General features: G+C 46.0%; 1 long non-coding RNA gene across 4 annotated transcripts; it reads left to right on the plus strand.

Moving 5' to 3' along the window:
• The first annotated feature begins 254 nt into the window (after positions 1–254).
• Positions 255–25,276, plus strand: LOC117795094. Of its 4 annotated transcripts, none has more exons than XR_004618885.1 (5): positions 255–1,270; positions 12,498–13,116; positions 17,619–19,525; positions 19,995–20,082; positions 21,836–25,276. It is a non-coding gene; the product is annotated as an uncharacterized LOC117795094 (long non-coding RNA). The 4 variants fall into 4 exon arrangements; XR_004618884.1 differs by lacking the exon at positions 21,836–25,276 and having other exon boundaries at positions 17,619–17,787; positions 19,346–19,525; positions 19,995–20,876; XR_004618883.1 differs by lacking the exon at positions 21,836–25,276 and having other exon boundaries at positions 12,498–12,546; positions 12,841–13,116; positions 19,995–20,876.
• The last annotated feature ends 2,139 nt before the right edge of the window (positions 25,277–27,415 follow it).

Below are 27,415 nucleotides of genomic sequence, written 5' to 3' on the forward strand. Positions count from 1 at the left end.
AGACTAGGGACTGTTACGAGGCCCATTTTCCCACTAAGGAAATTGGGGTTCTGAGAGTTATGTTCAAGGTCATGTGCTAGGGGACTGGATTTCAGTAAGGCAGTCTGACTTCAGAGCCCAGATCCTTAACCACTGGGTTACATGTGTTTGTTTCTGTCCTGTAACCTTTTTTTAAAAAAGATTTATTTATTTTCAAGAGAGAGAGAGCACAAGGGGGAGGGAGGGGTAGAGGGAGAGGGAGAGAGAAACCCAAGCAGACTCCACGCTGAGATCAGAGCCTGACGCTGGGCTCGATCCTACGACCCTGAGATCATGACCTGAGCTGAAACCAAGAGTCGGATGCTCAACCGACGGTGCCACCCAGGAGCCCCTCTATCCTGTAACATTTAAAGACTCATAAATGAATTTGGAAAGGAGATAACATAAAGGAGCCCTATGGCCATGTCAGATCATAGCATCATGGGCTGGGTACAGGCATGGCCTTCCTGATGTGGCCGGGACATGTCCGCAGGGCCAGTGTTGCTGTGAATCAGAACCAATGGTTTTCTACTTCTCTCCATCCTGAGAAAGAGTCTACCTGTGCTGAATCAAATGCGAGAGGCAGGTTGCTATGATTGATAGTTGCGCTGCATTTATCAGGAAAGGCTTGACTGTGCTATAGTAACAACCCGCCCACCACGTCCACCCTCAAGTCACAGTGGCTTAAACAATAAAGTTTTATTGCTTTTTTTCTTATTTCTTTAAAGATTTTATTTTTAAGCAATCTCTACACCCAACCTGGGGCTTGAACTCACACCCCGAGATCAAGAGTTGCATGCTCCCCTGACTGAGCCAGCCAGGGATACCTAAAGGTTTATTTCTTATTCATGTCACAGTCTGGGTGGAAATTAGGCAGCTCTGCTGTTGATTTCCATCTAAGGAGTAAGTCCCTCCATGGTGTGACCCTGTCATCTTCAACACAGAGCTTTGTGGTTGCCATATTAGGGAAAAGAGAGTGTGGGTGGTCACCTGGGGGCTTGAGGCTATACCTGGAGGTGGCATTTATCACTTCTCTATTCCTTTCTTTGACAGAAAACAGTCAGATGGTTTCAAAGTAAAGGAGGCTGGAAATGTAGTCAGTGTTTTTTGGTACCAAGGAAGAGGACACGGATGGGAGGAATATCCAGTCATTTTTCCAGTGTATGCAACGGAGGAGGAGGAGTTCTTCCTCAAAGCGAAAGCATGGCTCTGCCTACCCAAAGCATGGGAATGTGGGACAGGCAGAAATAAGGTAAGGGAATCTAGGCAGGCTTCCTGGTAGAGGTGGTGGTTAAGCTTTAAGGATAGTTAGGAAGTAGCTAGGTGAAGGAGGGGCAGAAAGCAACCATCCCAGAGGAAATGAAAAGCAGTAAGGCCTGGATAAGAGAGAAAACATTTCCCTTCCCTTCAGGGACATGTTTGCTTCATTGTGGCTGGTGCAGAGGGGGGAGGGGTTAGCGGACAGATGATCATAAGGGGCTAATAGGACTTCACTGAAAGAGCAGTAGGGAGCCACAGGAGGATTCAAGCAGGGGTGGCATAATCCAATTTGTATTTTAGAAAGAGTCTTTTCCCTCCAGTGAGTTGCACAGGGCCAGGGTGAGAGGAAGCTGATAAAACCTCTCTCCTTTACCTGTCCTAGCCGAGTGCCTCTAGGTGAGTGTAGGTGATTTAAAGTGGAATGCAAGCCCTCCTTGGGATGTATGATTTCTAGAAAGCCTGACAGCATAAAATAAGAACCCATGTCTGGTGTTTGGCTCATAGGCATGTTCTGTTTGGCCTACAGAAAGATCTTTTAAGTTCACTTTTAAATTTTGAAGCCCTGCATAGCATTGATGAAGTAGGAAATTTCGTGTAAGAATCCAGATGTCCAGATTTATTAATCTGCTTGGGGTGCCATAACAAAATACCACAGACTGGGTGGGTGAAACAACAGAAATTGATTTTCTTATGGTTCTAGAGATTGGAAGTCCAAGATCAAGGGGTCGGCATGTTTTTTTCTTGAGACCTCTCTCCTTGGCATGCAGAAGCCTGCCTTCTTCCCATGTCCTCACATGGTCTTTTCTCTGTGCATGTGTGTTCCTGACATCTCTTCCTCTTCTTATGAGGACAGTAGTCCTATTGGATCAGAGCCCCACACTTATGACCTCATTTAATCTTAATTGTCTTGTTACAAAGCCTTATGTCCAAATATGGTTACATTGGAAGTTAGGTCTTCAACATATGGATTTCACTCTAATTTCAGTCTCTGACACCAGATTTCAGTTATTTGTTGAACAAATGTTTATTGAGCACTTATTATATGGTTCCAGGTGCTTAGGATATAGTGGCAAATAAAAGAGAACCTACTTTTGTGGTGCTGATATTCTAATAGGTGATAAAAGCTATAGAAAAAAGTATGAATAAGGCAGGGAAGAAGGTTCTGGAGGGCTGAGGTATGGGGAGGGCAGATGGCAGTACATTAGAATGTACTTAGAGTGTATCTCATTAAGAAGATGGAGATTAGAGCAAAGATTTGAAGGTAGTGAGGAAATGAGTCATGGGGGTGTCTAGGGCAGGAGCTTGCCAGGCAGAGGGAACAGGATGTGCAAAGACCCTGAAACGGGGGAGTGGCTGGTGTGTTTGAGGATCAGCAGAGATCCAGAGTGGTTGGAGCAGAGCAAGTGAGGTGTGAGTGCTAGGGAATGAGGTCCTAGAGATGATGGGAGTGGGGGAGGGGAGCAGATCTTGAGGGTCTTAATAGCTTCTGGCAGGACTTTGGCTTTTACTCTGGGAAATGGAAAGCCTTTGCTCCTAAATAATTCAGAAGTCAGGGCTACACTGGGCTCCAATTCCTCCAGGGCAACAGGTGGCTAGGGTCTCCATCTGCTTTTTCTTTCGCCTTTGTTCTCCAGTCCTCCATAGTCTCCACTACTCCCTACTGACACTCATCCCGTGTCATTCACTTAGGTTTCTTATTTGGCCCCTGTAGGCATTTAAGGATGCAATTCCTGTTTTGTGGATCAGTGTGTCTAAGGCCATGGCATCTTTAGGAATTGACTTCCTTTGAGTTGAAAACTTGGTTCTGGTTTGCAGAAAAACCACGTGCATCATGGAGGCCCCTGCTAGTCTGGATTGATTGATGCTGACTGGATTGCAAGTCATTAGAAGCAAATTGAGCCTGGTGGGAAAAGATCTATCATGACCCCCACCTTGTCAACTTGCCTCATGCTTCAGAGACTCCTCCCACACTGTCTCTGGGAGCACTTGGCACTGATGTGGGACTTAATTAAAAGAACACCACATGCTGGCTTTCTTCCACTGAGGACGGATGGGCTGGGAAGAGGGCACAGGATTCCCCAGGCTCCTCAGCAAGGCTGGTCGAATTGTAATGTTGCCAGAGCTGGGGCTATAGGCGCTTGGAACACAGCATGGCTTAGGATAGAAAGCTTAAAATTGATGTATCTTTACACAAAGTAGCTTTGGTATGATCTCAGTCAAGTTAGAGTTTCCTGCAAGTCTTTTCAGTGCCATGATCCTGGGTCTGAACCTCACCTCCTGGGTGTTGGAATGAAGGTCGGGGAGGGGGCATGATCCTAGGAGAAGGGGCAGAGCTGAACTACCCATAGTGTCAGATCCCTGGTCCTTAGCAATGGTGTGATGTAGGCACTTTTGTCTGCAGCCCCAGAGTAATGGCACATAGGTGATGATTTCAATGATAGGATGAGGTATTGTTAAGACTAGTCAGTGATTCTCAGGTGTGACTGTTTTTTAGAATCATTTCTAGAACTTAAAAAAAGAATACTGATGCCTTGGCCTGTTCTTGGGTCCGTCAAACCAGAATCTGTGGTAGTACAACCTGGACATCAGTATTTTTAAGCTCCCAGATGAGTCTAAAGTACAGCCAGGATGGAAAACCAGTGCTTTGGTCATATGGGCAGCACCTTTGTGGGCTTCGCCCTATTTGGCCGCCATCATAAAAATGAAAACAAAATAATGTTCTCAAATGCTAGCTGTTCACCGTTGCTCACCAAAGGCTGTGAGCCCATGGCCCACTGTGTTAGACAGAAAGACTGGCAAGCATCAGAGGCACCAATCTGTAGCTTTCTCTCTCTCTTTTTAAAGATTTTTTTTTTAAGATTTTATTTATTTATTCTACAGAGATAGAGACAGACAGCGAGAGAGGGAACACAAGCAGGGGGAGTGGGAGAGGAAGGCAGGCTCACAGCAGAAGAGCCTGATGTGGGGCTCGATCCCAGAACACCAGGATCACGCCCTGAGCCGAAGGCAAACGCTTAACCGCTGTGCCACCCAGGCGCCCCTCTCTTTTTAAAGATTTTATTTATTTATTTATTTGAGAGAGAGAGAGCATTCANGGGGGGGGGGGGGGGGGGGGCAGAAGGAGACAGACAAGCAGACTCCCTACTGAGCAGGGAGCCTGACGTGGGGCTCGATCTCAGGAACCCAAGATCATGAGCCGAGCCAAAGTCAGACACTTAACGGACTGAGCCACCCAGGCACCCTTGTAGTTTTCCTTATGATGTCATCAGGATTGAAGAGAATTCAGAAGAGGACACCCTTCTTACTATGGACTTTGGCCTTGTCCAATCCCATGGCCATGTGCCCCCCCTTGTGGCATCTCTGGTGTGTCCCTGCCACCAGATGCACGAGCCCTGTACTTAGGAAAAACCCTGAGAGAATGCATGTTCCTGGCATGTCATTTCCATCTTTCCCTCCTTCTTCCCTCTTCTTGCTTTTTCTTTACTCCTCCTTTTCTTTTCCTTGGGTTTCATCACTCTCACTCTGTCCTTCCTTCTCTCCTCCCTCCCCCCCTTTCTTCCTCACATTTCTCAGATCCATCTGTAAGTACCTGCACCTTCCTGTCCGTCCCTCACCTTGGGGCTCAGTCCCTCCATTGCTTTTGTGCACACAGTACCCCCCCACCATACCCTCCCTCATGCCCATCTGTCTAAATCCGCCCTATTCTCCAAGGCCTCCTGAACAGTATTGGATCCAGGAAGCGTTCCCTGGCTCCCATGTAGGCTACTATTAGCCTGTGAGCCCAGTGCCCATATGGCCTTAGCGCTCCCTGCCCTGTGTGGTATTGAGTGGGGAAGGGGGTGACTAAGGGGCAGGCGTTGCAGCTATACTGCCTGGTTTTCCTTTCTGCCTCTGCCCCTTGCTGACTGTGATCTCCGGCAAGTCACTAAACTTTTGTATCTCACTTTCCTCACCTGCAAAGTGAGGTTACCCTCACTTTTAGCATTGCACCTACTTCATAAGGCAGCAGTGTAGACAAAATGAATGAACACACAACACCCAACACAATATTTATAACCATATGATAACTTGTGTACATGTCTGGCCCCCCCCCCCCCCGCCCTGAGGGCTCTTCCTATGCAGGATCCTGATCTGTTTCATCTCCATGCCACCAGTGCTCAGCACCAGGCCCATGGTCGGGATGCAGGACAGGTCTGTTGAAGCAACAAGTAGATTGAACGAATGAATAGTTGCCTGCCACACAGGATCTTAGTACCTTAGAAAACGTGGACTCCATGGATGGTCCTGGAAGTCATTCTCGTGAGTCACTGGAAGTGTGAGCTCTGGAGCCTGACAGCCCAGGTTCACATTCAGATTCTGCCACTTCTCACTGGGGGAGGTAGGGGCCCCTCCCATGCCTTAGTTTCTACATCTGTAAATGGGTGTCATAAAAGCCCCTACCTCGTAGGGTCGTGGTGCGGATTACATGCATTAGTTCTTGCAAAGAGCCTTGGAAGACTACTTGGCAATCTAGTGAGCAGGAGATATTACTCATGATTATTGTTTTCTCTTATGTATGTATTAAATGTCAGGCTTAGAGCTCCCCCGCCCCCGCCATCTCCCACCCTCTACAGATATGCACTCCAGAGTGAGAAACCCAGAGGGGAGAGAAAGAGGGAGAGAGAGAGAGACTCAACCCCCTGGGGCAGTGGCAGAGGCAGATGTGACAGCTAATTACCTCTCGCTATTATGAATTCTGCCCTCCTGCCTTACTCAGAGCGCCTTTTCACAAGATGATTGAGGCGTCATGAGGACATTTGCGCATTATTTACATGGTGCTGTGGTCTAGTAAATTATCTTACTGGCCCTGAAGAGCCTCCTCTCACATGTCATTCCAGGAATCCCAGCCACTCCTCTTTCTCTGTGATGCCAGCTGGATGATAGAGCTCCAGTGATCCCCCTCTTCCCCTGGGCCAAGGGTGTGGGGCAGGAGTTTGCAGACAATCCCTTCAGGACTCAAACCTTTGTTTGTCTGGGCTGGCTGGAGGAGCGATTTGTATCTCTGAGGATAGTAGGCCTAAGAGCTGGCCTCCTGTTTTTTCCCTTGTTGTTTGGAGATAAATAGCGAGGAGGGAGTTGTCACACAGCAGAGGAACTGAAGCCCGCAGGTCTTTGAACCTGGTGGGAAGGAGAGGACGGTAAACCCAGGGGTAAGCAGTGCTGGGAGCTCTTTGTCCTTAGGAAACACTTGTGGACTTCATGGGGGGGGGGCGCTGTCAGCTCTCCCTCCAAGCCTCCAGGTCCCTGGGAAATAGGGAACAAAGACATAGGTTATGTGCTCTTTTTCCTGAGTGGCATCCTTCATTTAGCTTGATTCTTACAACCTAAGTTAGGACCGCTTTTCCCCATTTAAGTAAACAGAAAGGAAAGCTCAGAACGGTGACGTGACCGGCCCAGGGTCACTCAGCTAGTGACTAGCAGAATTAGACAGAATCGATTTAGCATGCCAGCTCTTTCTCACCATCTTCTGCTGTCAAAGAGACCAAGGAGTCGCCACCTATGAGGGTTCAGAACAGTAGGATGTTCTGAGGCTTCCCCCACGACCATGCCCACCAGCTGAGCTTCAGCGAGCGCTTAGACAGAGCACGGTGCACAGAGCCATGAGCCTCAGGCGCGTCATTTCCTTGCCTCTTCAGTCAGCCTCCCAGGTGGTTACTTTGCCTGTTCGACATCTGAGGTGGCTGACGTTCAACATGCTGAGGCCACAAAGCTCAGGTCTGTCTGGATTCTTTTCACTGGGTGCTACCCACTGCTTTTCCCCTATGGGTTGGAAGCTGTTGTTCCTGGGAAGCCTCTGAGCACAGGGGATGGCCCTGGCTACCCCACAGAACAGTGGTTTTCACAGCGTGCTTCCTGGGGCACTGGGGGTCCAGACAGGTGTCTTAGGAGCCAAGGTCAGGGTGATGGGGTGCAGCACAGTGCTGGGATCTCGAGTCAGAACAGCCAGAGCTGCTTCTCCCTCACTTGTTACATAAACTGGGCTTTCACAGCGCGTTGCATTTGGGGCAAGCATTCTACAGTGCGTCAGGGTTGGAAGCAAGAGCCAGACAGCCCGGTTCAAATCCTTGCTCTCCATTTGCTAGCTTGAGCAAGTGACCTTGGGCAAGGTACTTCATCACTCTGTGGCTCAGGTTTATTGATGTAAAATGGAGACGATAATAATAGAACCTGCCTTACAGGCTTCTTCTGAGAATTCAATGTGATGGCACACGCAAACATTCAGCCTGGAATAAATACCAATAAATGCTGGTTCCTCTCCTTCCCTAGGCCTTACTTTACCTAACCCAAAATGTTGCTTGGAGCAAAAACTCATTTTCAAAAAGGATGGAGGGGCGCCTGCGTGGCACAGCGGTTGGGTGTCTGCCTTCGGCTCGGAGCGTGATCCCGGCATTATGGGATCGAGCCCCACGTCAGGCTCTTCCGCTGTGGGCCTGCTTCTTCCTCTCCCACTCCCCCTGCTTGTGTTCCCTCTCTCGCTGGTTGTCTCTATCTCTGTCGAATAAATGAATAAAATCTTTAAAAAAAAAAAAAACCAAAAAGGATGGAGAAGATTGAGATAATTTATTCCTGTATCCAGTCAGCTTTCCAGCTGGCTTAATTATTATTTGAGCACCTACTGTATGCCTGCTGCTGTACCAGGGGTCCCGTCCCAGGAGTGACAGTGGGTACAGGGTACAGAATGTTCTGTGCTATCTGCCCACGCATCTGTTCATCCATCCGTCCATCCATCCATCCACCCATCCAACAAGTGTTCACTGAGTACTTCCTGTGAGTCAGGCAATGTGCACTGACTTGCCTGGGTATTTGACCGTACCCCAATCTTGCTTCTAAGTTTTCCACCTTTCCCATGGCACTTGGCCTTAGAGGTCTTCTTAATGTTGGCTCTGTCACCTTGTATGGCCTCCTGGAATGCTGTGCAGCCCCCAGAGGCAGTAGGCAGACTGCTGACAGACGGCGTGAGATGTCAGCGAGCCGTGTGGTCATGGATGTGGAGTATGGTGTGGTCCTCTTCATAGGCACTTCCTGATCTTGTTCTAACTGTCCTTCTGAATACAGAAAAAAGAGTGTGTCCTAAACACAGAACAAGGGGCATCTCCGATGAGTGGACATAGGAAGACTGGGATGTGATCCCCACTACCTGGCAGAGCAGAATGACAGAACGACAGGTTTTGTGGCCTCCCTCTCTCTAGGTGTACATGTGTGCGTATATGTGTGTTAGGGACACAGCTGCACTGGTATGTATGCTTGGTATATATCTACATGTATGACCGAGTGTATGAATGAATAAGCTAGCGTGCACAGGATTGGAGCGTGTGCATATCTGTGTGAGTGAGTGTATATTCAGAAGCGTAGGTATCTATGTGTGCATGCACTGATATTTAAGTGTGTGTTTCTATTTGAGCTTGCAGGTTTATGTGTGAGTGTGGCCACACAAGCGGCTGTGTGTGTGAGCATGAAAACCATACTGCTAGTTGTCCCCCATATCCATTATTCTATTCTTGTATGGTAGTACACTTTTTGCTAGGTGTGTGGCTTCTCAGAATCAAGATTTGCTTTGTAGTCTCCCTTGCAGGGAGGTTTAGCCATGTGATCAAGTTCTAATCAATAGGGCGTGAGCCAAAATGCTGTGAAGAACACCTAGGTCATGCCTCTAAAGGGCAGGATGTGCTCTCCCCATCCCTCCTTGTTCCTCACTCCCATGGGCTGGAATGCTGGCACGGGGTTGAGCCGTGTTGGACCACACCGTCGAGGGCAACACCCCATGTGTGGAAGGACAGCAACGTGCCAGGAGGATCCTGGGCCACACGCGCTCTGGAGCCTGTTTACTGGCCCTTACCTGCTTGTTCCAGATTGTTTCATGAAAAAAGGAACTTCTTATTTAAGCCACTGTACTGAGTCTCAGTTATAGAAGCTGTATGAAGTTCTGTCTTAGCTCAATACAATGCATGTATATCTGTGCATAGTTCTGGTAAAGGCAATTTCTGCCCTGTAGAGTTTGAATGTCTTCAATTCGATATCTGCGTGTGATCCAGCTAGAAAGACTCTGCCTGGCATGTTGCAAATTGTCTGGTTTCTTTGGAAAGGGAAAGATGTGAGGTTGCAGTGTTGAGGACCCAGCTGTAGGGCCATTCGAGATATCCAGGAGAGGAAAAAAGGGGTGCTTTCTAGTTAGAGACCTGACCACCACTGTATGATCTTGAGCAAGTCCTACCTGCCCACTTTGAGGCTGCATTTTTCTCACTAGAACCAAGGAGTTGGACTGTTATCCCTAGAGATCCTTCCCAGCTCAGAGGTTTTGCAATGGTGGCTTTGGCATTATGGCTTGGCTTCTGGTCCCTGGACATTCTCAGTATATTCTCAAGAAGACGTATCCATCGGGGTAGCCTGTGGGTCCTGGTGCTTCAGGGTGGAGGCTATGGGAGCGAAGACCAGCAGCCAGCCATATGCATAAAGGCCCACGGACCTTCCACGTCAGATGCCCTGAATACATGTTTGAAGACTTGGGGGTGCACCGCTGCTTAGGTTATGCGTGACACAGGCATGAATTTGCTTCACAGTGTTAGGGTGCAGAAAACTTCACATTTCTTCATTTTTCTACGTCAAATGAAATCGGGCTCTGAGCCCTGACTCCCGTGACTGGTGGGATGGGCAGTATCTGTCATCTTTGGGCTGCCTCCCCCACCGAGTGAGACTATCAATCCTAGAGCCTCTGTTGGTGCAGCCGCGGTGTGGTCCTCAGCGGTCTGTTTTGGGAAGTGCTCCCCACAGTGGCTCAGTCAAACTGTGATTCAGATAAGCACCTTCCCGTAGCTTTCAAAGTCACATTCTTGGTCATCACCCCTAGGATTCAAGCGTCACCCCACTTCTCCCTTTGTGGCACCACAAGGGAGAAGAGCACAGGTCTCCAGCACTCTGAGTCTGCCTTGCTGCGCCCTCTTGGTCCTAGGAACTCCCGCTCTCAGCCAGGGTGACACTCTTCTGTCGGTGACACTCTTCTGTCTTCCATCCCCGCACCAGCCCTTCTCTCCTTGCTCCTCGGCAGCGACTCCCACTGAATTCTGTGGTCAGTCTGACCTGCACACTAAGGGCAAGAGGGACGCCTGGAATTCAGGGAAGCTCTGGCCATTCCCACCCCCTCCCCCAAGACTGGCTTAGACCTTCAACTGACCCTGTCCCGGAGAAATATAATTTGAGCCACGCATGTAATTTGAATTTTTCCAGGGGTGCCTGGGTGGCTCAGTCTGTTAAGCCTCTGCCTTCAGCCCAGATCAGGGTTCCAGGGTCCTAGGATCGAGTCCTGCGTCGGGCTTCCCTGCTGTGCAGGGAGCCCGCTTCTCCCTCTGCCTCTCTCTCTCTCTCTCTCTCTCGTGAATAAATAAACAAACAATCTTAATTTTTAAAAAAAATGAAAAATTTTCCAGTAGCACCTGAAAACAGTATAATAAAATGGATGAAATTTATTATACTAATATGTTTTCTTTAACTCAGTGTATTCACAATATTCCCATTTGAACATGTAATCAATATGAAAGTATCAATGAGATATTTTGCGTCGGTTGGTCGTACTAAGCCATTGAAATCCAGTGTGCATTTTGCACTGACGGCATGTCTCAGCTTGGATGAACCCCACGTGCTAGTGGCTACCACAGTGGGCCGTGCAGTCTTAGAGCAGTACAGCAACAAGGAAAGTGTGCCTGGGAGGATGGGTGAGACAGCTGAAGGGGTGAAGAGGACACTTATCGTGAGGAGCACCGAGTGATGTACAGAACTGTTGAATCACTTTGTTGTACAGCTGGAACTAATAGAATGAGGTATGTTCACTATACTGGGATGAAAATTTGTCAATTAAAAAAGTGAATAATTCGGGGCGCCTGGGTGGCACAGCGGTTAAGCGTCTGCCTTCGGCTCAGGGCGTGATCCCCGGCGTTCCGGGATCGAGCCCCACATCAGGCTCCTCTGCTATGAGCCTGCTTCTTCCTCTCCCACTCCCCCTGCTTGTGTTCCCTCTCTCGCTGGCTGTCTCTATCTCTGTCGAATAAATAAATAAAATCTTTAAAAAAAAAAAGTGAATAATTCAGTGGCATTTATTACATTCACAGGTTATGGAACCATCACCTCTAACTAGCTCTAAAACATTTCAACAAGAAACCTTGTGCCCATTAAGCAGTTTCTCCCCATGCCCCCTCCCCCCACTCCCTGCCAACCCATCATCTATTTTCTGACTCTACGGATTACCTATTTTGGATGTTTCAAATAACTGAATTCATTTCATATGTGACCTTTTTGTGACTGGTTTCTTTTGCGTAGCATAGCGTTCTCTGGACTCATCCATGTTGTGACCCCTGTCAGTACTTCCTTCGTTCCTTGAGTGGGGTTCCATTGTATGGATGTACCTCATTTGTTTGTCCATTTCTCCTTTGGTGGCTACCCATAGTCTCTTAAAAAGTTAGAAGTATGGAGGGGTGGCTGGGAGGCTCAGTGGGTTACGTATCTGACTCTTGGTTTTGGCTCAGGTCATGATCTTGGGGTCATGGGACAGAGCTCCATGTTGGCCCCATGCTCCATGGGGAGTCTGCTTGGGATTCCCTTCCTCTGCCTCTGCCCCTCCCTGTGTTCATGCTCTCTCTCTGTAAAGAAATAGATAAGTAAAATCTTAAATAAAAACCAAGAAGTTTGGCCAAAAACAAGCAAAATGATGGCTTGAATAAACCCATGTTCAGTAGTGTTATTCTGAATAGCCGAAAGGTGGAAGCACCCCGAGTGTCCATCGGGGATGACTGGATAAGCAAAGGTAGCATACACCTTCAGTGGAAGATTATTTAGTCTTCAAAGGAAATGCTGACAGATGGTCAACATGGATGAACCTTGAGGACATTGCACAAAGTGAAATAAGCCAGCTACAAAAGAGCAAATGCCATCTGATTCCATTTATGAGATGCCTCAAGTAATCTAGATAATAGAGACAGAAAGTAGCATGGTGCCTACCAGGGGCCAGAAGGAGGAGAGAAGGAGGCGTTGTTTCATGAAGACAGAGTTTCAGTTTGGGAAGATGAGAAAATTCTGGAGATGTACTGTGGTCATGGTTGCACAACGATAGTGTCCTTATTGCCATGTAACTGTATGCTGAAAAATGATAATTTTGTTATGTGTATCTTAAAAACCATTGTCTTAATTCCTAGGTTGATTTTCAAGAACTGGCCATTGGCTAAGGGAATCAGGAAAAAGCAGGTATATTTTCTCCAGTCTCATAAAGGAGCTATTCCTGGATCACATTTGAGGTCATTAAGTCTTCTTTGTTCACTGTTAGATGATTTCTTTTTTTTGGCCCAATGCTAAGGCTTATTTATAAACAAACCTGATATTTAATACACTCAGTTGAACTAACACAGAGCTGTGCTCAGAATGGGCACTCCTTGAAGGGAGAATCTATGACAGGTTATAAAAGAAAATATAAGTTATAAATTTTTACAATCTGTTTTAGCCCCAGGCCCACCTTGCTTACTACTCTCTTTTCTTACACAGTATGTGGGTGATGGTAGAAAAGGAAAACTGGAAGAAGCCAGAGAGCTGACACTGAATAGGGAGAAGAGAGAAAGCAGAGAGACTGCCAAGGTTGGATTTATGAGCAAGTCTTACAGAGCCTGGAGTGACGAGAACGGAGACGGGCTGGGGAGAAGAGCTTTGAGTTTTGCTGTGCACTACAGCGGTCTTTTTCTCTTGGCGGTTTTAGCAAACGCTGCAGCAGAGATGTAAATTGCCTTTCGATGACTATTGATTTGAAAGTGATAAGGAGATGAGGTAAGGCACAAGGTGACAAGGTCGCATTTGGGGCCCATTTGCATCTCCAGGACCTTGGAAACTGTCCACTAGCTGTGACTGAGTCGCTGTATTTGTCAGAGGAGTCGATCCAATGCATGGTCATTAGGATCGCGTCCTCATCGAGAGAAGAGAATGGCAGGCACAGAAATTCTGTGGAGAAATGCTGTACATCACTTCATTTAGTGCAGGGGGAAGTCAACGTGTTCATAAAAGTCCATTCGGTCTGAAAGCCAGTAACTTAAGTCGTTCAAACTTGGTCTTGTTGGACTGTAAAGCTGCTGGCAATATTTCGTAGAAAGGACTCTGCAGAAAGAGAAATTACATTTATTGAAATGAACTTCAAGTAATAACCGTGCCTTCCCAGTCCTACGAATTTGATGAATTACAGAAAGGTCTACGGCAGCATAATCACTTAAACCAAAAGCTGTCCGGGTAATAACACAAGCACCTTTAAACCAGAGGAGAAACTCATTTGCCTTTGAGGTTTGACCATTTTTTATTTTCTCACTGCTCTGATTGCCTTTATCAGGAATAATGTTCAGAGGAATACCTTTTCGTTCAGGGCTCCAGGTGTTCCTTGGAATCTACCACTCTATTCTATAAAGGACTCACTCTTGGATGCTTTTGGTCCGATATCTTTCATGTCCAAGTTCTGATCTTGGCTTTTCGTGGTCAAGCCTGATGCTGCACTGGTCCAAACGAGGGCCTCTTCCATACAGAAAAGATGCAGGGCACTTGGCTAGGGAACATCCACGATTGTGTGAAACCATAAAACAGCACATTCTTGGAATCCCACCTAACACTTAGATGTTTCTAATTTTGATTTGTCTTTATTGCCTTTTCTGAAGACTCAGCTCAAGTATCCGTTCCTCTAGGGAGCTCTGTCTGATTTGTTTCCAGGCTGGGTTATGTTATGTGTCTTTCCCATAGGCTTTTTATAGTGAGAATTTGTTGAACGTTTGGATTCCTAGGATATTTGATATCCCTGTGTTTGGAGAATTCGTTCATCCATCCATCCATCCATCCATCCATTTATTCATTCATTTGTTTGACAGTATTTATTGAGAGCCTACTGTGTTCCAGGCACTGTTCTTGGCATTGGGGACACAGCAGTGAATAAACCAGATACACATCCTTCCTTCTGGAGCTCACATTCAAGTAAGGAGAGATAGACAAGCATATAAATAAATGCACATATAGTGTGTGAGATCGTGGTAAGAGCCATAGGGGAAAATATAGCATGGAAGGGTGATGACAAGTGCTAGGGGAAGGACGTATTAGAGTTTTGAATAGAGTGGTCTCGCTGAGAAGGTGACTTTTGAGCAAAACCTGGAAAGAGGGCTTCCCCTTACCGTATGAGTTTTGGTGGTGGGAGACAAAGGGGGTCTCTAACTGTAGAAACTCACCAGGTGAGGTGCTCATTTTCCCAGCCTGCCTTGCAGCTAGAGTAAGGGTGAGTGATCTGGAGTAACTGAATCCATAGACTTTGCTTTGGGATCTGGCAAGATAAGGAAGCTAGGAGAGTGGAGAAGCCATCCTGGCGTAGCCGTGGCAGTCGTGTGCCAGCTCCAGGGGTGCGAGACAAGAGGAGTCCAGTGCAGCTTACGGAGTCCAGTGCTGGGGTAGCGCTGTGCAACTGCGATGGCCACTGTCCACTCAGCACGGCGGCAGAGTCTTCACCCCGGTAGTTTGGACACTGGGGGACTAGCTGCAGCTGAGCCTCCCTTCTCCTGCCTGTTTTCGGAGCCTTGTTCTTCAGGCTCTCTGGTGCTTCTGTGAGCTCCCTGGGATTTTTCCAGCAAACTTCTTTTCTGCTTAAATAAGCCAAAATTGGTTTCTGTTGCTTGTAGCCAGTAGCGCTGACTGGCACATCCCTGTTCCATCCGGTGCTTGCCACCTTCAGTGCTCCTATCTCGACGCGTTGTAATGCCTTGTTCATGTGTATGTCTCCTGTTTGAGAGGAGAGACCACATATTTAATCGTCATCCTCCTGCCTCCGGTGTCTAGCCCAGTGGTTGGCATGCAGTAGGAGGTCAGTATGCTTTTGTTGCATCTGCGAATGAACAAGAAAAAGAAAGAACAAAGGGAACTTCTTGAGTCCATGCTTTTCTTCACAGCATCCTTCCTTTCAAGTAAAATCCAGAAGCTGTATCCAACCAGGCTGAGACACCTCTGTTACTCAAGTCTAGAGCCCATCTCTTGCTGTGAAGCATGCAGATCAAGGTGAATGCTTTTCCATTGCTGTCTAAAGCAGCTTTCCAGCAGGATGCCACTGCAGAACTCATTGCTTTTAGGAAGAGACAAACATGGAAAAATTAGTCCTCAGTTTCAGTTCAAAAAAGGGAAACTGAAAATCTGTTGCGTACAGAATGGAACCGGGACATCTAGGGTCTGCTGAAGTACTGGGGATCTTGGGTATATCATTGACATTGGCCCCAGTTTCTTCTGAAAAATGGGGAGATGACGTTAGATCAAGTGTCCCGGTAGGTATCTTCTTGACATTCTGGGCTGGATAAGTCTTTGTTGTGAAAGCTGTTCTGTGCATTGTGGAATGTCTAGAAGCATCCCTGGCCTCTCCTCAGTAGATGCCGATAGCATTTCCCTATCTGTGACAAACAATGTCTCCAGACATTGCCAGATGTCCCTCGGCCATAAAATCACCCCTGGTTGAGAACCACTGAAGTAGATGATCTTAGATGATAAACAGCTGACAAGTTCCAGGGCTGGAGCAAGAGTCGGGACTCTGCCATCTGCTAGCACCTAGCCCTGTGTGTGGCATCGTGGCAAGCATTCAATACAAGCTGAATGAGTAGGATGGAATACGGTTCTTCCAGCTAGATAACTTCTTTGGCACCAAGAGAGTCACACAGATGGTGATGAGGCCTTGTGACTGCCCCTATCTGGGTACGGTTTAACATTCCTGGATAGAAATGAACTAAAGATAGAGTCGGGCGCTATGGAAAAATAGGTCCGTCTGCCAGTGTAGCAACCAATAGTGACTATAATTATCAAGGAGGGTCCACTCAATTCTGACAGCTATCTCAGATCATATCCCCTGAGGTTAACTCTGAAGTTCACAAATATGACAAAAGGTTTAGTTGAGGAGAATGAGTCCAGATCTTGGAATGAGAATTGTACATGGTTTATTGTTCAGGTACCAATATTATGAATAGTATATTGTTATGAATATTAATTTCCAGTTCTTAAATTCCTTGCTGTCTTTTGTTCTGTGATTACAGAAGTAGCTTCTTTATCAGTCTAGCCTTTCCTTCTCTTTCCTTCCTCTCCCTTTGTCTACCTTTGAGCATTCCACACTGATAAGGATTGAACTGATTATATAAATAGAACAATTTAGAATCTGTTGCCATTTGAATAATATTAGGCCTTTGGATCCAGGAACCTGGGATATCTTTTTGCTTATTTAGTTCTTCTTTTGTTTCTTTCAACAACGGCTTATAGTTTTGTACTTTTTTTGTCAAATGTATTCTTAAGTAATATATTGATGCTATTGTATGTGGAGTTGTTTTCTGCATTTCATTTTTGGATTGTTGCTAGTATGGAATATAATCGATTTTTATATATTAATCTCATATCCTGCAACCTTGCTGAACTCATTATTCATGCTGAAGTTTTTTAGTGATTTCTTATATACAAGAAAAATTTTTTAGTGGTTCCTTTCCTGAATTTCTTACATGTGAGATTTTTTTTATATGAGTGATCATGTGATCTGCAAATGGACATAATTTTACTTCTTCCTTTCTAATGTTGACGCCCCCCCCCCTTTTTTTAATTTCCTGCCTAATTTCCCTGGGTGGAGCCTCCAGTGCAACACTGACTAGAAGGGGTGAGAGTGAACCTCCCTGTCTTCTTCCAGATCTTAGGAGGAAAAGATTCAGTCTTTCACTTTTAAGTAAGACCTTAGTGGTGATTTTTTTTTTTTTTGTAGATGGCCTTTATCAGCTTGAACCCTTCCTACTTTTTAAAACTTATCAGACAGAGGTGTTGAATTATGTCAAATGCTTTTCTGTGTCTCTTCAGTTGATCATATGTTTTTTGTGTGTTGTTCTTTCTTTGTGGTATATTCTAACCCTTGGTTTCCAGATATTAAACCAGCCTCGCATTCCTGCTTGCTCATGGTGTATAACCCTTTTAATATACTCCTGGATTCAATTTGCTAGTAATTTTTGAGGATTTCTGCACCAGTCTCCTTAAGAGATAACAGTCTGTAGATTTTCTTTTTCCTGTGATATCCTTGCTTGGTTTTTATATCAGGGTAATGCTGGTCTCAGAGAAGGAGTTGGCAAGAGTTCATTCCTCCTATATTTTCTGGAAGTGTTTGTGAAGAAATAAACGGTATTCATTCTTCTTTAAATGTTTGGTAGGATTCACCAGTGTAATTATCTGGTCCTGAACTTTTCTTGGTGGGAAGGTTTAAAAACATTTTTTTAAAATTACTAATTCCATTTCTTTACTTGTTACAGGGCTGTGAAGATTTTCTGTTTCTTCATGAGTCCAGCCAGTTTTTGTAAATGGAGTTTTACTGTAACACAACCATACTCATTCACTGACAGACGATTTATGGCTGCTTTGATACAACAATGGCAAAGTTGCATACTTGGGATAGAGACTGTATAGCACATAAAGCCTAAGGTATTTATACGCTGCCCCCTTACAAAAGAAGTTTACTGACCCCTCTTGTAGAACATCAGCCTTTTCAGGAATGCATCTGTTGCACAATAGTAACTATGCTTATATTTAATGAGCATCTGTTAGGTTGCACCATAGTAAACTGCCATTTGTGTGGGTAAGAAAAGGTCAGATATTGGTACTTACATATATGGGCCATGTAACATAAGTTTCCAAGCATATGAAAATTAACGGAGTACAGGCTATGCCCTTAAGGAGCTACTGGGACACGCACACGCACACTCACACTGCTGATGTCAGCGAATGTAGTAATTGCTATTACAGAGGTACGGACTCAGTATTTCAGGAGCACAGAGTAGTGTGTGGACAGTTCTTACCAGTAAAGGTGAGGGAAAGGACTAGAAGCTTGAGAGGCCTCCAGAGAAGTGGCTGTGTTCCTGGCTGCTCTGCATTTGAGCTGTGCTTCATAGCACATGTAGGGTTTTATCAGGTCAAAAGAAGCATTCTCCAGTTTTCCTCGGGTCGGGGTGAGGTTGACATTAAGGCATAAGGAACATGCTACATTTCTTTTCTTCAAATAGAATTGCAATTCAGTCCTGGAAAACAGTTGCATAGAATTAGAGGATATTAATAATCAAGTGAGCATGGCTCCCTAATTTTTAGATGAAGGTTGAAGGCAAAGTGATTTGTTCAAGGTCACCCGGCTGTTGACCAATTATTTTATTGGCAGGACTAGAGCCTGTGTCTTCTAACCCCCAACTCAAGGCGATTTCCATTAGGCCACTTGGGTGTACAAGACAACAAGAGTCAGAGAAATCACCTACTAGGGACACTGGTGGCAGACAGGCCTGGGTTTGAGTTCTGGCTCTGTCACTTACTGACTCTGTTATTCGTCACAGTGTTCAGGAGCCAGAATTGCTTCCTACATGGACCTCTCAGAGTAGAGGTTCAGAGCTCAGAGCCTGAAACCAGACTCTGAGTTTCATCCCAGCACCACTAACTAGCTGTGTGACCCTGGACACATTACTTAACCTCTCTGGGCCAGTAATATGGAGATAATAGTAATACTTACCTCACTGAACTATAGGACTGAGTGAGTTTAGACCCAAATGCATACATAAGGCACACGGAAAGATGTCTGGGACATGTAAAGTACTGTATGCTAACATTGTTAGAAGAAAAACAGTGGATGGGGGCACCTGGGTAGCTCACTCGGTTAAGCGTCTCCCTCCGGTTCAGGTCACGATCCCAGGGTCTTGGGATCAAGGCCTGCATCGGCCTCCTTGCTCAGCAGGGAGCCTTCTTCTCCCTGTGCTACTGCTCCCCCTGCTTGTGTGCACGCTCTCTCTCTCTCTCTCTGACAAATAAAATAAAATAAGTTAAAATAAAATAAAGAAAAAAACAGTGGATCGTAGGACTGTTCTAAGAACCAGCAAGAGTAATTTAGCTGAAGCCTTTTTCCAAACTTGTAAAACAAAGCAAGTAGAATATATTATTATTCTCTATGTGAATTAAGACTGGCAACCTGGAGAATGAAGTTGATGACTGTCATTTCTTGCAGCCTCACTGTTTGCCAGGACTTGACTTCTATTGTTTAAGCATCACAAGACCCAGAGATGGTTCTTATTTTTGGCTGACAGTAGTGACTGAGGAGCAGAGCGTAAGAGGGAAGTACACAGACTCTGGGTCCAGGCTGCTGGGTCTGAATCCTTGCTCAGCCTCTTACTGGCCGTGAACACAGGTGCGTTGCTTACACCCTGTGCCTCAGTTTTCCAGTCTGTAAATGAGGATGATGAAAATAGTATTTGCTTCACAGGTCGTTCTGAGGATTAAATGAGATAATTTTGTGAAGTGCTTAGGACAGTGTTTGATGTCTAGTAAGTGTGTGTTTAAGGAAGAATGAAAGCAGGAAGGGAGGGAGGGAGAAATAGAGAAAAAGGAGAGAGGGGGGAAAAAGAAGGAAGGAAGGTAGGAAGAGAGGGAGGGTGGGAGGGAGAAACCTAGTACCAGTGAGATTATGCAGGTTGTTGACGACACATGACTCATACATGTGGAGTTGGGGTGTGCAAGCAGGTCTGTATACGTCCTCTCCAAAGCCTGTGCCCCTTCAGCTCAGCCAGACTGAGGAGGAGGGCGGAGATGGGAGGTGTGTTTCAGGACATCAGGCAGAGCTAATCCTCCAGGTTTCTTACAGCAGCATCTTGTTCCAGATGGATGAGTGATCGGGGAAGGTCTGAGCCATGAAGTGATGTTAGACTAATCCACTTCACATCCAGCCAGGGTCGCTGAGGCCACTTGGTAAGCAGGTCCTTCCTCCACTGCGTTCCTTGCCAAGGACTTGCTGTGCTGGAGCTCAAGGCTCTGTCTTTTCACACTTCATTTGGCAATACCTGGGGAGTTCAGCAGGGGCTCAGGAAATTGCAGACCATGGGCAAAGGTTGGAATCCCTCCTTCCGTGTCATCTCATTTTTCCAGCCTTTAGCTGCTCTCTCTCAGTTGGCGAGGGTGCTGGCTGGGCCTCGTGTGGCTGGATCATCTCCTGAAGTCTTCATTTGTGTTTTGTTCTCCTGATCTCCCTTTCTTCTTATCTTTGTACCTTATCTGATCTGCTGGAAATGAGGAAGCTCTGGATTGTAAGATGCACCTCAATTTTGTTATCTCACTAAGAGAAAACCACACTACCAATGAAGCTATGACGCATGCTTATCACTTAAAATTTTAATTTCATACTCCTGAAAGGAGCTTGCGAGTCCCTTTGAGACACAGATTTCAACATGGATCACTCTTATGGACATATAGAAAGAAAACGTAAACAAAAAATTGTTGAGCGGAGTCCCCAACCTCTTCACATTCAATGTGTAATGGCTCTGAATCACTTTCCAACTCAGAGTCATCTGTGGTCACCAGTCTCTGTTTTTTCCACACAGTGTCAACCTCTGTGCCTTACCGTTCAGTAGTAGCGATGTGGCATTTCTTAGAAGAGCCCTCCCATTGTCGTTTCTGGGATTTTCTTTTCAGAATATTCTCCAGGGCACCTGGGTGACTCAGTCTTTTGTTTATTTATTTAGTTTTAATAATAATTTTTTAGGGGTGCCTGGGTAGCACAACGGTTAAGCGTCTGCCTTCGGCTCAGGGCGTGATCCCGGCGTTATGGGATCGAGCCCCACATCAGGCTCCTGCTATGAGCCTGCTTCTTCCTCTCCCACTCCCCCTGCTTGTGTTCCCTCTCTCGCTGGCTGTCTCTATCTCTGTCAAATAAATAAATAAAATCTTTAAAAAAATAATAATAATAATTTTTTATTATGTTGTGTTAGTCACCATGCAGTATATCCTTAGTTTTTGATGCAGTGCTCCATGATTCATTAGTTGCGTATAACACCCAGTGCACCATGCAATACGTGCCCTCCTTACTACCCATCACCAGCCTATCCCAATCTCCCATCCCCCTCCCCTCTGAAGCCCTCAGTTTGTTTCCCAGAGTCCACAGTCTCTCATGGTTCATTCCCCCTTCTGTTACCCCCCCCTTCATTCTTCCCTTCCTTCTCCTACCGATCTTCCTGCTATTTCTTATGTTCCATCAATGAGTCAAACCATATGATAATTGTCTTTCTCTGCTTGATTTATTTCACTTAGTGTATAATCTCCTCCAGTCCCATCCATGTTGCTGCAAATGTTGGGTAATTGTTCTTTCTGATGACCGAGTAATATTCCATTGTATATATGGACCACATCATCTTTTTTTTATAATATATTTTTATTATATTATGTTAGTCACCATACAGTACATCCACATCTTCTTAATCCAGTCATCTGTTGAAGGGCATCTCGGCTCCTTCCACAATTTATCAGTCTTTTAAGCATCTGCCTTCTTTGGCTCAGGTCATGAACTTGGGATCCTGGGATCCAGTCCCACATCGGGCTCTCTGCTCTGTGGGGAGTCGGTTTCACCCTCTCACTCTCTCTCTTTGCTCCCCCCTCAAATAAATAAAGTCTTTTTTTTTTAAAGAAAATTCTGCAAGTTTTGATGTTGACGTTTTCTTGATCTTATCAGGATGTTGCAGTGAAAGGTTTTCAGATAAGAACCAACACTCGTATTCCTCCCTTAAGTGATCCTCAGTGGCTTGTTGACTGAAAGGTCAAGGAGTTGCAGGCGTCCAGTCACACCACCTGGAGTAACAACAAATTTGGACATGCACAGGACGTGATACCAGTGTCTTGAGTGCCATTGACCAAAAGCTCTGGGAAGATACCATCATTAATGAGATGCCTCATAATATCAGAGACGTTAAGATGTACCTCTTAGAACAGATGAAAGAAGAGGTGTTCCAAGAAGAGAGCCGGTCCGTTGTATGTCTTTACCTGGGAGGCGAGCCCCTTTCCTGGACTTTTTTGGGAGTTTCTTGGGAAGAGAATACTAGATGGGCCCTAAACAAAGTGAGGATGGAGGGGGGCTAGTTCATGCTGGGGGTGGGGCAGAAGTGAGAAGGGCAGAGAGAAGAGGGACATCCCAAGTCTAGGAAGGTGGGCAGGTTCTGTGAGACGTTGTGATGTGAGACAGGCTCCCTCACAGTCTTTGGGGGATCAAGATCTCAGTGTGGACAGTCAAGGTGCACCCCCAGAGGTATTCTTAGACACTGGCCTTCCAGCATCCTCTGGGGCTTCCATGGCCAAGAAGGACCCATCACAGTAGAGCTCCCTGATTTCAGAAAGCAAAATGGCTCCCAGAATATTCTGCTCTTTCAAACTTTGAAGCCCTTTCCTAGTCCTGGAAAGTGAGAGGAAACTCTGATAATGGCCAGAATCGAGTATTCCCACCTGGCCGATGGAGCGAGGCTGGGATTCACATTTGATTTAGAGAAGATAAATGTGACGGTTTTTGTCGACTTTATTTATGGAATAAGAACTAAATTCATAGATGTTACTTGTCTGTTACATATGTTAAATAAGGTTTTTTTTAAATTGAAAATCTGCTCTGGATGGAAATAACCCTTGAGCCCAGCCTCAGTTCCCCCAGAACATCTGTGTGTGGTTTCATTGGGCTTCCTATGGTATTTCTCAGTGGGTCGCTAGAGGCATCTGGTGCTGGAGAAATTGTGACCATTGCAGATGGTGTGTGCGGTTGGCTCCCCCTGATGTCAGTGGTGCCCCCTTGGTCACTATGACAGCCCCAAGTACTGCCCACATTTCTAAATGGCCCCTGTCAGGGAAGCGCCGCCCCCCGCCTCCGGTGGAGAACCACTAGGGTGATGGGCTACACCCAAGGCTTTGCTGAGAGACCTGAGCAACTCATTTGAACTCTCTAGGCTTACATTTCACTCATCATTGCCATTGTGATAATTCAAAGATAAATTCTTAATAGGGATAGCAAGAAAGTATTCGAGACAAAGGAACCACAAAACAAGTAACTGTGAAGCCTCTACTCTCTGCGAGAAAGCGTGGGAGAAATCAAACATGCATCATTAACAGTGCCGCAACGGCTTTCTTAGAATTGCTACAAGTGCAAGGAATTTTAAACAAGTGCTACTTATCTGGGCTTCCAGAATTTCGGGACGCGTTTCTTCCAGAAAGACATTTTTTTCTTATGTCATTTCTGTATCAGGGAATTGGTTGAGTAGAAAGAACACCAAACTGAGAAGAATGTGGGTTTCCTGGGAAGACTGGGAGAATCTTTTGCCCCTCCAAACCCTCCCACCCCCAGTTTCTTCTCAGGCCTCGGCTCTGTTCTTTCTGTCTCTGTTTCCCCATGTGGGGGTCTGACCATCTCTGTGTCCATCTCTCTTTCGGGGCACCTGCACTGTGTGTCTCCCTTTGCCCACCTTGCTGCCGACCCTCTGCCCCCCACCACCTGCTGCTTCTCTCTGTCCCCGTCTCTGCCCATCTGCTCTGCCCCATCTGCCCAGTTCACATCCCACTCCCCTCCGTCTCCCCTCTGTCCTCTCATCTCTGCCCACTTCCTGTCTCTTCCCTTCTCTGTCTCTGCTCCTCCTGCACCTCATCTGCTCCATGCACGTTCAGGCATCTTTGCCACTTTCTCTGCCCTCCTCCTTCTCCTCGCTCCTCTGCCTATCCTCTCTCCTTCCTCTCTCTCTCCCTCTCTCTCTCTCTCTCATCCATTAGGAATATTTTGTTGGTGGCTTTACTCAGTTTCAAGCAGTAAGCATCTCTAGACCCCCTACACATGCACAGCCATTCTTCTACAGACCCAACCAGTCCCTTTTTGCAAGTGGCTCTTAGTGAATCGGGTTTCAAAAACTTAAGGAAAATTTTGTTTCGTATGTAGCCTCAACCTGCACGTGGCTTTGAGTGTGGCCACCTGAAGGGGAATGCTGGTGACCAGCTCGGTCTGGATGGCTGAGCCACAAAGGGAGAGGGAGGCAGGAGGCTGGTGCCTCAGTGGGCAGAGTGGGCAGGGGGCATGTGACTGTGGGAGGCAGGGTAGTGCCACCAAGGGGGCAGAACCTGCTCTCCGCCCCCTGGGAAGGTGGCCCTTAGCTGTTCAGTGGGTCAGGCTTGGCTCTGTCTTCACCTTCAAGGGGACAGTCCCATCACCTCTCTGTCATCTGCAGGCTCTTTTCAAGGACCGATGTGTTGCATAATCCGTGTGTGGTCTGGACCCCGTGATTCTACTTGGTGACTTCTCAGACAAACAGCAAGACTGAGGGAGGCTCGCGGCTCGAATTCTTTTGCCAGCCCCTTGTTCTGCATGCCAGGTTTCTATACATGTGGCTGGCAGGGAGTTCGCCTGGGGACATTACATGGTTTTGCACATGGGATTTGTTAGAAGTTGGATGAGGGACTGTCTTATTTCACTTGATAATCTCTTATTGATGGCTTTGTTCTTTGCTTAATATTAATGAGACTTCCTATCTCCATCTTGCTGTGACAGCTTTATCAACCCTTTTGTGGCTGCATTTCCATCCGGGTAATAGAACTGCCATCACATTGCGTTGGCATAAATAACAGGAAAATCCATGGGTTGGGGATGTCTGCAAGCCCAGGAGGCTGAGTCTTACAGAAGCTTCCTCCTCTGGTGGGTAATGTGGATATTTGCTGGATACTCTGAGATCCGGAGCCACCATGTCCAATTCTGACATGGTGGGAATTTATAAAGTCCTTTTATTCTCTCTGCGTTCAGATTCTCTATGCAGTAGATCCTTCCTTTGGATCTTGTAGGTGCTGTAGGAGAGATGCAAGTTTTGGAGTCAGACTCACCTGATTTGTGTCCTGCCTCTATGAATTAATAAGTATGAAGTTGCTGATTAGTAAAAGAAAAAAAGTTTGAAAATGGCTGTGCTACTCATAAAGTACTTGTAAACGTTTTACATGTAGCATTCCACTATTTTCACAATCACTATAACAGATGTATTTTCTTTATGAAGCAACTGAGTCATGTACACACACACTCAGGTGTTCACTTTCACTCAAGAACACATACTTTTTTGTTTTTTAAGATTTTATTCATTTATTGACAGAGAGAGACAGGGAGAGAGGGAACACAAACAAGGGGAGTGTGAGAGGGAGAAGCAGGCTTCCTGCCAAGCAGGGAGCCCGACGCGAGGCTCGATCCCAGGACCCTGGGATCATGACCTGAGTCAAAGGCAGACGCTTAACGGCTGAGCCACCCAGGTGCCCCAAGAATACATACATTTAACATATTTTATGATTACTTTTCATAATTATAGGTTAAAGACTCAAGGTTGAAAGGCTATATAGGGGGCGCCTGGGTGGCTCAGTTGTTAAGCATCTGCCTTCGGCTCAGGGCGTGATCCTGGCGTTCTGGGATCGAGCCCCGCATCAGGCTCCTTTGCTGGGAGCCTGCTTCTTCCTCTCCCACTCCCCCTGCTTGTGTTCCCTGGCTCGCTGGCTGTCTCTCTCTCTCTCAAATAAATAAATAAAATCTTTGAAAGAAAAAAAAAAGGAAAGGCTATATAATGTTTATCCTGAGTCAAAACCCTTGAGGGGAAGGGGTCAGGCAGGGCTGCTATATGTAGGGCTGTTCAAGTTGGGTACTGCACAGCTCTAGGAAGACCATTCACTAAGAGCAGGGATCAGCAAACTGTGACCCTTAGGACAAATCTAGCCTGACATCTGTTTTTGTAAATAAAGCTTTGTTGGGACACAGAATGACATGCTCATTTTTTTTACATTTTTTTTACATTTTTTTATAATATATTTTTTAAAGATTTTATTTATTTGACAGAGAGAGACAGCCAGTGAGAGAGGGAACACAAGCAGGGGGAGTGAGAGAGGAAGAAGCAGGCTCCCAGGCGAGGAGCCTTATGTGGGGCTCGATTCCAGAATGCTGGGATCACGCCCCGAGCCAAAGGCAGACGCTTAACAACTGTGCCACCCAGGCACCCCTATAATAATATTTTTTATTATGTTAGTCACCATACAGTGCATCCCTAGTTTTTGATGTAAAGTTCCATGATTCATTACTTGAGTATAACACCCAGTGCACCATGCAATATGTGCCCTCCTTAATACCCATCACCAGCGTATCCCATTCCGCCCCCCCCCCTTTGAAGCCCTCAGTTTGTTTCCTGGAGTCCATAGTCTCTCATGGTTCATTCCCCCTTCTGTTTACCCCCCTTTCTTCATCCCTTTCTTCTACCGATCTTCCTACTTCTTCTGTTCCATAAATGAGTGAAACCATGTGATAATTGTCTTTCTCTGCTTGTCTTATTTCGCTTAGTATTATCTCCTCCAGTGCTGTCCATGTTGCAGCAAATGTTGAGAAATCGTTCTTTTTGAGGGCTGAGTAATATTGCATTGTATATATGGACCACATCTTCTTAATAGGGCATCTTGGCTCCTTCCACAATTTAGCTATTGTGGACAATGCTGCTATGAACATTGGGGTGCATATGGCCCTTCTCTTCACTACGTCTGTATCTTTGGGGTAAATACCCAGTAGTGCAATTGCTGGATCATAGGGTAGCTCAATTTTTAACTTTTTAAAGGACCTCCACACTGTTTTCCAGAGTGGCTGTACCAACTTGCATTCCCACCAACAATGTAGGAGGGATCCCCTTTCTCCACATCCTCTCCGACAATTGTTGTTTCTTGCCTTGTCTATTTTTGCCATTCTAACTGGCGTAAGGTGGTATCTCAGTGTGGTTTTGATTTGAATTTCCCTGATGGCTAATGATTTTGAACATTTTTTCATGTGACTGTTAGCCATTTGTATGTCTTCATTGGAGAAGTGTCTGTTCATATCTTCGGCCCATTTTATGATTTGTTTGTTTCTTGTGTATTGAGTTTGAGAAGTTCTTTGTAGGTCTTGGATACCAGTCTTTTATTTGTAGTGTCATTTGAGAATATATTCTCCCCTTCCGTGGGCTGCCTCTTAGTTTTTTTGAGTGTTTTCTTGGCTGTGCAGAAGATTTTTATCTTGACGAGGTCCCACAAGTTCATTTTTTCTTTTGTTTCTCTTGCCTTTGGAGATGTGTCATGAAAAAGGTTGCTGTGGCTGATGTCGTAAAGGTTGCTGCCTATGCTCTCCTCTAGGATTTTGATGGATTCCTGTCTCACATCGAGGTCTTTCATCCATTTGGAGTTTATCTTTGTGTATGGTGTGAGAGAGTGGTCAAGTTTCATTCTTTTGCATGTAGCTGTCCAATTTTCCCAG

Source organism: Ailuropoda melanoleuca, chromosome 12, assembly GCF_002007445.2.
Source record: "Ailuropoda melanoleuca isolate Jingjing chromosome 12, ASM200744v2, whole genome shotgun sequence".
NCBI classification, from domain to species: domain Eukaryota; kingdom Metazoa; phylum Chordata; class Mammalia; order Carnivora; family Ursidae; genus Ailuropoda; species Ailuropoda melanoleuca.